A 10941-nucleotide genomic window follows, 5' to 3' on the forward strand; every position below is an offset into this window, starting at 1 on the left:
GTATTTAGCATCTCACAGGATCAGGCCCTGTTAACTAACTGATAGTGTATGAAACTAATGTTGCTAGAACTCCAAGATGTTCTTGAAGGTGAGATTTTTGTGCTACTAGTAGATAACACTCTAATTTTCTTCAGAATGTAGCCAATTTTTAAGTAGCGTATGCCAGTCCAGGTGTCTGCTAGGACTCCCAAGGTAATCTGCTCTAAACTGAGCCTCGTCCTAGTGTCAGAGTTCTAAACACCTAGCCAGGTAACCTCTTCAAGTGACGGTTTTGCATGGACCACATTTTTGTCCGACCCTTTCATTTGTGGCGAACGTACACTGCCAACAGCACTAAGTGTATGCCAAAAACAAAAGCCACAGTGAGTATGAAGGAGCAATAAGTAAATATAAAGAACCTAATAGAGGTGTTTCCCTTGCCCATTTCAGAATGGAAGCAATTGCTTCTAAGTGTAAAGGATATATGGGGTGGGATTCACAAGGCAGACTTAAGCAGCTAACTTTAAAATTTACATTCTCTTGTGTAAAGAATATTGAAGCATTTTATACAAAGTGGAACCACTTCAATAGCAGAGCAACCCACCCCAGAACTGCCAATTGTCCAGTGGTTAGGGCCCTCACCCAGGCTGTGGGAGAGCTGGATTCAAGTCCCTGCTCCACATTAGGCAAGGACCTGAGGGATTTGAACCCAGGGCTCCCACAGTCTGGGTGAGTGCTCTTGGTAAAATGGGAACTCTTCCTCCGTGGTTTTTTTTTTCCCCTTGTAAAAGGGCTGACCTAGCTTAGGCACCTAACTCCAGAAGACGGTTCATGGTTTTGAATCCTGAGCAGAGGGAGGCACCTCACTCTGGCCCAGAGTTAGGCACCAGCCTAAGTCTTTTTGAAGGGCAGGGCTTAGGCCCCATCCCTGCCCTTTGCATTTCCTACTGCCTAGCTTAGGCAGCTCCCAGTTCAGTATGCTGTCTTCTGTGAATCCCTTTTTTTTGAGCCTAACTCTCCCCAGACTTTGTATGAGGAGCCTGGGCGCATAATTCAGAGTTACAAATTCCACTAGGCAGGAGGACACCTAAAAGTTAAGTGCTGCATCTCTCAGCCTAAGTCCCCTTTGTGAATTTTACCTGCAGGGCAATTACTGCATAGGACTGAGCCCATGGTGTGCAATCTAAAATGGACTGAAAATATTCTCTGTACAGGTAGCCCTATCTCACCTAGCTTACTTGCAATAGACGTGGGTGTGGTGGTGGAGGATGACAAATAACCTGGATGTGTTGCCTGGCATACAGCGAGCCTGGGTATATTTTAGCTGCAAATTACTGATGACCATAGCTTACAGAATTTGTCCTGGATTTGACAGAGAGAGACATGTCTTGAGTAAACCTCTGACTAACTAAAATCTATAATCACATACCTTCATTCTGCACATCATCTCTGTTTTACAGCCAAAGTGCTTTGCTGCCTCGCTTAAGACTGATCAGCTGCATTTCTTCCATTAAAATTATTGATATGAAAAATTGATGTTTTTCATTTTTTGTGCCTGAATAACATCCATGGAAATAAAATTGAATATCCATGAGACTATTGATGGCTTTCTGAGATGTAGTTCTTTTGTTAGCATAAACAGTTGGCTTGACAGGTGGTCATTAAAATTTTCAGATTGATAGCTGCTGTGACCTATTTTTTTTAACATGTTTATATAGTTGATTTGGAAACTTGCAGAAAGTGAACTTGAGACTTTTTTATCTCTTCAAATCAAGCATGAAGAGTCAACAATGACAGAATTAGCAAAGCTGCCCAACCAAATATGGAATGGAGACAAGGTAAAACTTTGGAAAATATGTAAATGTCTATTCAAGTACTAAGTATTATGATTTTATTTACGTATGGATTTGGATGGACCCAGAACATTTGCGTGGATTTCAAATTAGACAAAACAAATTTGCCCATCTCTACTAAACCCTGTGAAGTATAGTGCTCCCATAAACTTTGAAGGCTATCTCTTTGGAAAAATCTTATACAACTTTAAATTAGATTCATTGTAATCATAGCTTAGAGTCTGTAAATTAACCCACATGGGTTGTACATTCAATACATGGATGCCCTTGAAAACTCTGGTTTTGCCACCACTTTCAAATTGAGGGGCCTAAAATATATTTGGGCACCAAAATAAGTGGCTTGGTTTTCAAAGGTGCTCCCTCTGGACTTTGCAAAGTAAAATGTTAACTGGCAGCTCTAATTCAAAGCACAGGAAATAAGGCACTGCTCCCGCAAACCCTTACTCACAGCTTTAGCTTTAAGCACATGAATAGCCCCACTGAAATCAGATAATGGCACGCGCTTGAGATTATGAAGAAAAGTCAGAGTCCTGCAAAGGTTAGCCTTGAAAGGCCTAGGGCATGTCTGCATGACGGGGGTTACAGCTGCAGCGTGGCAACTATGCTGCTGTAGAGCCATAGGGTCAATGCTTCCTACGTCAATGGAAGGGAATTTTCCCTCACTGTAGGTAATTCACTTCCCCAAGCAGCGCTGGCTAGGTCAGTGGAAGATTTCCTCCATCAATTTAGCTGTGTCTACACAAAGGGTTAGGTGGCTTCACTATGCTGCTCAGGGCTGTGAATTTTTCACATCCCTAAGTGACATTGCTAGTTCAACCTAAATGTTAAGTGTATACTAGGGCCTAGCTACCTGAAGCAGACCCTCAGCTGCCCCCACTATGCTTTAGAGGAGAATGGAGAGTGAGTTCAAGAAAACGGGATAAGTTCAAAGAATGACGAACAGCATAGCAGAAAGGGCAGTGACGAGGGAGAGAATGATATAAACAAGTCAATTCCGAGGGAAAATAGACAGGAGGATGGGGCTGAGTAGGAAGTCATGACAGGTGATGGAGTGATGCTTAAACAATACATCCTACTTCACAGAGGAGTTGTGAAGGTTGAATAAATTGTATATAGCGCTTTGAGACCCTTGGACAGAATCAGCTGTAGAAGAGCCAAGTAAAACCGGAGACAAAATTTATTTAATTAGCAAAAAATCAAAGTTCTTTCATGTAATCATACCAGATTTGAGTTGCTGGTATTAATGGAAGCAGCATGGTTGCACCCACATGTCAGCTACATCTGCCTTCAATTATAAATATTTATGCTATAATAAGTATATTCTCATTTAAATGTAATATTCATGTACATAGAATAATGGAAATAAGTTATGGAAAAAGCCTATCTTGTCTATTCTTAGCCCAATGGAAGACTTTTCTCTGAACTGCTATTAAGATTAAACAGTGGGGATATCACTTCTTCCTTGTGAAACAGTTTAATCTTGGGAGACTAGTCACTACATTTTTTAGGATTTTCATTTCCTTAGGTGTACATCCATTTTTTCTTTTTAATCCTGTTGCTCAGAGTTGTATCACTATCTCCCTCTCTTTTATCTCGTAGAAGGTATCTCTCTTGTCTCTATTTACCTTATCTATTATAAACCATTTATAAATCACTATCTGTAATTAAATTAAATGTTACACAGTTAACTAAAAATTCAGTAGCATAAAAATTTTGATCCTTCAAAACATGATTAACACATTATTATGTGGTACATGGACAAAGAGGAGTAAGACCCTAGTGTAAATCAATGTAGCACCTTTGGAGCTATATGGAGTCACACCAGCTGATGTGCTGGCCCTACATTTCTAATGCATATAATTTTGCACTTATTTTTCAAAATCTTGTACTTCAATTAATATTGTGTTTCATCATGGGAATCAGTGTTGGGCTTTAGATTCTAGAATGAATTTAGATTTTAGGTAGAGATTAGAGGAGTTTAGATTTTCCAACTCAAATGTTGTTCTGAAAAAGCAGGTAAAGGTGGGGTGCTGAAATAATACGCTTCTTTTGCTATAACGTCCTTAAACCTTAATGTTTCACTTCAGTAAATGATGAGTTAATTGCTGGCACTTGTAGCTCAAATAGTTCAGATGAACTGTATTACCCATGAATGACTTGTGACTCTATTTCCTCCGTTTTGAAGGAGGAGAAATAAAAAGGAAGAGTAACAAAGTATAAGCATGATCAAGGATATTAAGTCCTTAGTTTCTTTTCTCAAATGTAATTGGCTTCTGTTTTAGAGTGATGTTACAGAAGCACTGATTCAAGGAGGTAACAATTATTTAATGCTTAGATTACTGTATTTTATTTAATTTTCACCCTCACCTTTTGTATGTTCCAATTTATAACTTAACTAAGTGACAATATACACTAATGACAATTTTAATGAAAGTAAGGAGTTTTTATTCACCAAAACAAGAAAATGTATGTTTAAAAGTGAGATTCCATTTTAAAATCATCCCTCTGGACCTGAATATTGTGTAGCTACATATAACTTGTGAATGTACCATGGTTTGGAGACCTCTGCAAAAGTTAAATATGGAAAGGGAGTTACACACTGTGTTGCATTAACTCAGAATTTCAAATTCCTCTCTTTTTTTGTTCAAGAAGCTCACAGGACAGCCCTTACCCTGCAGACACATGCAGCTGCTTACTTTATGCATAGTGTTACAAACTTGGAGCAATTCCAAGTTACGTTGGAGAGCAGGTGGATTTTAATCTTTTATTGAAAACTACAATAGAATCCAAATGTGTGATCCCAGGCTACAATACAGCAAATGAAGTAAGCAATCTCACTCCCTACTGGGTTGTCCCGTGAGGCCAGGGACAGCGCCAGGCACCAGCAAAGGAAGCAGGTGCTTGGGGCGGCCAATGGAAAGGGGCGGCACGTCCGGGTCTTTGGTAGCGGGCCCCTCACTACCTCTCGGTAGAGCTGCCGCTGAAGTGCCGCCTATCTTTTTTTATCTTTTTTTTTTTTTTTTTTTTTTTGGCTTAGCCAGTTGGGGAGGCAAAAAAGCTGGAGCTGGCCCTGTCTGAAGCGTACCAGTTGTGGGCAGATGAACCTTCCTCTCTGTTCAGAATCTGTCACCTCTCCACATGGAGAAGCTCTGAACATCCTCCTTGTATACCAAGTTATGCATGGACTTGTGATGGTCACGTCACGTCACAGAATGTCCAGACATGCCCAAGGACAGCTTTCCCTGCTGCTGAGCTCAAACATGTATTACAACATTAAACAAAACACATGCTAAAATAGTGATGAAATAAACCATAAAACAAGACAGGCAAAGGTGCCTCACCCTGGGGACACAGTAGCATCTAAGTGTGTGGCCTGTCTGGGGGTTCTCCAGTCCCATAACAATAAGCCCATTGCAGTTGATGGAACTATGCACATGCATAAAGTTAAACATATGTATAAATGTTTATAGGATTGGGACGTAATTCTTAATTTCATTAAATGTTGAATGTATATATAGACATAATTATGAGCAAAGGGATGTGTTTTGTTTGATCTTTATAGTCTTCATATTTAATTTCGTACTTTTGTTACTTTCTCAGTATACAGTGAAGTAAAACCTCATTAATTCTTACTTGGTCAGTCCACTAACCTAATAAATCTTACCATAAAAGCTAAAAATTTACACACCCTCATGTTCTCAACCTATATCTCTGCAAAGATTGAATAGCAAATATTTGTGATGTCTTATACTACAGTTTCCTTTCTTTTACAAAACATGCAACAGTCCAATTACTAGTACATTAAGGAGTATTCTCATAATTAAAGCTAAACCACACGTCAGAATTAATGAACAAAGAACATCTCGCCATGCATTATCCTGGCTTTTTTTGCTGTCATTTATTGTCCATTTACTAACTTGCAAACTTGGATACTCAATGGCTCTCCCAGTCATTAGTAAAAAGAAGAACAGGAGTACTTGTGGCACCTTAGAGACTAACAAATTTATTAGAGCATAAGCTTTCGTGGACTACAGCCCACTTCTTCGGATGCATATAGAATGGAACATATATTGAGGAGATATATATACACACATACAGAGAGCATAAACAGGTGGGAGTTGTCTTACCAACTCTGAGAGGCCAATTAATTAAGAGAAAAAAACTTTTGAAGTGATAATCAAGCTAGCCCAGTACAGACAGTTTGATAAGAAGTGTGAGAATACTTACAAGGGGAGATAGATTCAATGTTTGTAATGGCTCAGCCATTCCCAGTCCTTATTCAAACCGGAGTTGATTGTGTCTAGTTTGCATATCAATTCTAGCTCAGCAGTCTCTCGTTGGAGTCTCCAACTAGACACAATCAACTCCGGTTTGAATAAGGACTGGGAATGGCTGAGCCATTACAAACATTGAATCTATCTCCCCTTGTAAGTATTCTCACACTTCTTATCAAACTGTCTGTACTGGGCTAGCTTGATTATCACTTCAAAAGTTTTTTTCTCTTAATTAATTGGCCTCTCAGAGTTGGTAAGACAACTCCCACCTGTTTATGCTCTCTGTATGTGTGTATATATATCTCCTCAATATATGTTCCATTCTATATGCATCCGAAGAAGTGGGCTGTAGTCCACGAAAGCTTATGCTCTAATAAATTTGTTAGTCTCTAAGGTGCCACAAGTACTCCTGTTCTTCTTTTTGCGGATACAGACTAACACGGCTGCTACTCTGAAACCAGTCATTAGTGTGAATTAACATTTTTCTGTATAACTGTTGTATGCAAGCCTCTGGAGGCAAAAGTAATAATTATATGCTCCCAGGCATGTAACCAGAGCAATAACTGCATGGAGAAATAAAGCTCTGATGCTGAACTTGTACTGGTGTGAATCAGGAGTAGCTCTGTTGAAGTCACTGGTGTTACATCAGTGTAAGATATCCACAATGGACCAAAAGCCATAGCCATGTAGTTCAAAAGCAATGAGTGGAATCTCCTGTGAAGGGTGTTTTTATTAAAAAAGGCTTCGTATCTCTTTCTGTGAATCAAATGGCTCATGTTGCATATATTAAAAGGGGGAAGAGAAAGACCCATCACAATTACAGCTTTCTATAAACCGGAAAGGAAGAGGATCAGAGGTTCCACGAGTCTGTTAAGGATGTGGTTATTGCCACTTTATTTTACATGGAAGACACTTGAATAATACAGCGATGAGCAGCAGAACCAACCACTATGAGGGATGGGTAGATTTCATCATGTAAATATCACTCAAATTTACCCTGCATTGAACAGAAATACTAAAATATTGTTAAAGATGAAAAATATAATGGGCCTGATTCTCTTCATATAGTAGTTTCCTACCAATACAACTCCATTGTTTTCAGTGGAGTTAAATAGATTATAAATTATTTGGGTTGGGGACCATCAGTTTCTGGGCACTGATTGGATACATGTAAATAACACTACAACTTCCGGTTTACACTGGACATGGCAGGTTGCCAAGGTGCCAGACAGGCAAGCTGGCAGGAAACCAGGCAGGTTTCTGGTGGAAGCCTGTCTGGCAGGCAGGGTTCTGTTGGTATTTCATCAAAATGAAACAGTCTCTGCAAAACATTTTGATTTAGCCGAATTGACAAATTTTGATGGAAAAACGTTTTGTCGGACTTTTTCTGACCAGCTCTAGTTTTGAGCTTTATAGCCTTTATTTATGTAGACACTTTCAATATGATTATGTTGTCTTAATAGAAATATATGGGTGATTCCCTGGTGGCCAAAGTCATACCTCCTAATTCCCATAGATGTTAGCCACCCTACTGACTACTGTCAATTATACCAGCTGGAACAATCCCCTAGGGACCACTCTACTAGCTGAGAATTGGCTGTCACACTTTGCATTCCAGCCCTGCTCCGTCCCACTCAATATGGGTTTAAACAGATGGAAGAGTCAGTGGCCTAAAGCTCAAACTGATAATCAGGCCCAGTTGTGTAGGAAATGAAGCACCTGGTTGACAGCATGCAGCAATGCGTCACGGACGTTTAGGCTGGAAATGAACAATTAGCAATGTTATGGTGGCCCATCTTTACCCTGCAGGGTCTCCTGCCTCATGAAATCCTCTCAACTTTCTGTTTTATCGACTTTTAGTGATATTTAAATCAGTATCCAGGCAACTCAAATGCCAAATTCTTTTTGCAGCCTCTTTTCGTTGAGGGATTTACTGGCATGATAAATGGATTAATTAATATTTATTTTTGCCATCTTTCTAATACATAACTCGCCTTTTTCCAAAAGTAAAACGATGTTAAATAAATTAGAAGATAAACACTTTTTAAGACTTCAGGAGTCATTCTACCAGCACTAAATCACACTGTATCTGATTCTAGCACAAAGTGTGAAGCAGCCAGATAACAAATATTCTTGAAAGGTAGCCTACTTTAATAATAATAATAATAATAAACAAGATACATAGACAAATGAGTCATTTTATTTATTGGCATGGTAGACCAATGGCACTATGTAGTCTTATTCCTAACACTGAAACTTTATAGCAGGCTATTGACAAGATGAAAACCTCATTACAGTAAACGGTTAATTTTTAACTCCCATCACAACACTCCTCATAAGAGTTACCAGACACAAAACATGAGTGACATAATAAAGTCACTTAGTAGAACCCTCTCTGAAAGAGCAAGAGACACTACCTCTGGCAATGACCAATACTGCTTCCTTTAGAGGAAGGAGAAAAATCTACCTAGTGCATCTGGTAACAGAAAGCAGAGCAGAGGAAAATCTGTAGATGGGATGTTTTATAACACAGAATAGCATTCGTTCAAGCTTATGCTTCTCTCGATTCTGCCTCAATCTAGACTCAAATTTATCTCCTTACCTCACAAGCTTTAAGTTATGTCACTTACGTTATGGTACTGACCTCCTTTGTGAAGTATTTTGAGATCTACTGATGACAAATGCTAGATAAGAGATAGGTAGGCATTATTATTTTTTATTATTGTGAATGGGAGAGGAGTCGTCCATGAGGCAATCTCCCTAATAAGATGTCTTCTGCTATGAAAACCTCTTACCTCATCATTCATCCTTCCCTTACCCCATATTGCCACCACCACCCTGCTGCCCCTAACCCTCACTCCTTCTTTGCTCAAAGTCTCTTCATCCCTATGTACATAAATGCGGCCATGATAGAAACCTGAAACCAAACCCAAACTATAGCTATGTCCAATCTAATGAATTTCATTTACTTTCATAAAATAGTATCAACAATTATTTGCACAGAAGGTAATAAGGGCTCAGGTGGCTGCGGCTGCTTGTTAGATTCTGGAGTGTTCAATAATGCAGGAGGGAAAAGGAAATTACTTTCAAAGATAAAAAAGCAGCTTTAAAGAGAATTGTAGTGGTCCCTTGCTCTTGAGTGGGGAGGGAGGTCACTCTGCCTCATTACAGGCAGACAGCAGGTAACAGTCTATAGGGGAAACTCCAGGCCTCTGGGTGGGACCAAGCCACAAACTGTCTTTAGCCTAAAGCCACCTGGCTGGGGCAGACAGCAACAAACAGTCTAGGGAGGAGGAGCTCTGGCCCTCTGGGAGGGGCAGAGCCCTGACCGGTCTTTGCCACCTGACTGGGGCTAACAGTAATTAATAGTCTATAGGGGAGCTCTGGCCCTCTGGGGTGGGCAGAGCACAAACAGTCTTTAGCCCATGCCTGCCTGGCTGGTAGTGAGCCCACAACCCAACCCAACCAAAAAGAGGGGTTTGGCCACCACCCCAGGGGTGGGGTCAGTGGCAGAGTGCAGGGAGACCCAGGCCCACCCTATTCCACTGGGTCCCAGCACAGGGCCCTAATAGTGACGGATAGGTCCATGGGGATGCTACCAAAACATGCTGATTTACTCTCCAGCAGCAAAACCAGACTAAAGTCTGGTTCCGCTGGGCTACTTACTAGCACAGTCTGGGTATAGGGCCCCATAGTCCGATGGTTCTCTGTCTCCTTGGGGTATTCAGCTGCTGGCAGTCCCCAGAGCTCTTTGGGGCATTTGTCTGATGGCAGCCCTGGCAGCTCCTCGGGATACTCGTCCGTCTCCTCCAACAGCAGGGCATGGCTCCACTTGGGGACTAGTCTAGGATCCCACAAAGATATCCACTCCCTGGAAGAGACATCAGCTCCCTCTGATGGTCCAGCCCCAACTGAGCTCCAGGGCTCTGCTTTTATACTTCCTGTCCCGTCCCAGGACTTTTGGTGCTGTAGGTGTGGAGGATTTGTCTCTGCCCGCCAGGGGAGTGCAGTAGTCCATCACAGTCCAGTTCAGAGGGAGACCATTCTGCCTCAGTACAAGAATGAATGTGAAACCATCACCTGGGCTAGGGGAAAGGTCAGAATCCACCTTCAGGTCTTGATATAAAAATGTAAGAAAAGAGTGGTGCCTAGCAGTGGCGAAAGAAATTATGATCCAACACAGATGAAATGGAAAAGCTTGACTCATTGAGGGCAAGGAACAAGGTGACTGTGCTGATGATGACTAATGGTAGTATATATTTCATCTTCAAAGAACCTTATTCTCTACTCACCCCATTCCATTGGACATTTCCTTTGTTTCCTCTCAGAATACCTTCTTTCTCATATGCCTGGAGCTCCTGGTCTGGTCTGTCAAGCCTCTAGCCTTCCTCTCTTGAAAACACACTGTTCAAAGAGAAACCGAAATCTGAAGCCACCCCCTTTGCCAACTGAAAATTGTGAGCAATCAAAAAAATTAAATTGTGAAATGAATACGACGTGTACTTAATGTCTCCATTTAATCACTTTGTCTTGTGTTACTCACCTTCCCTCCCCCAACCTTTGGGTGCATGAATCTACCTAGACTGGGGATTTGCAGCAACTATAGTCATGGATGTAGTTGTACCAATGGAAGTTCTAATGGAAACCAGCAAATCTACTATTTGCACCTCTGGAACTTAGTCCAGTTTGAAACCAGGGTAACCTCTCCCAGTGCAAATTGCAGCTTTACCTGCCTATGCTAAGAATTGTGCTGCTACAGCTATACCCCTGTCTGTGATTAAGGCAAATCCCCAGTCTAGACAGGGCCTTAAATTGTATTTTCCAGGGCAGGAATA

This window comes from Malaclemys terrapin, chromosome 2 (genome assembly GCF_027887155.1).
Source record: "Malaclemys terrapin pileata isolate rMalTer1 chromosome 2, rMalTer1.hap1, whole genome shotgun sequence".
Lineage (NCBI taxonomy): Eukaryota > Metazoa > Chordata > Testudines > Emydidae > Malaclemys > Malaclemys terrapin.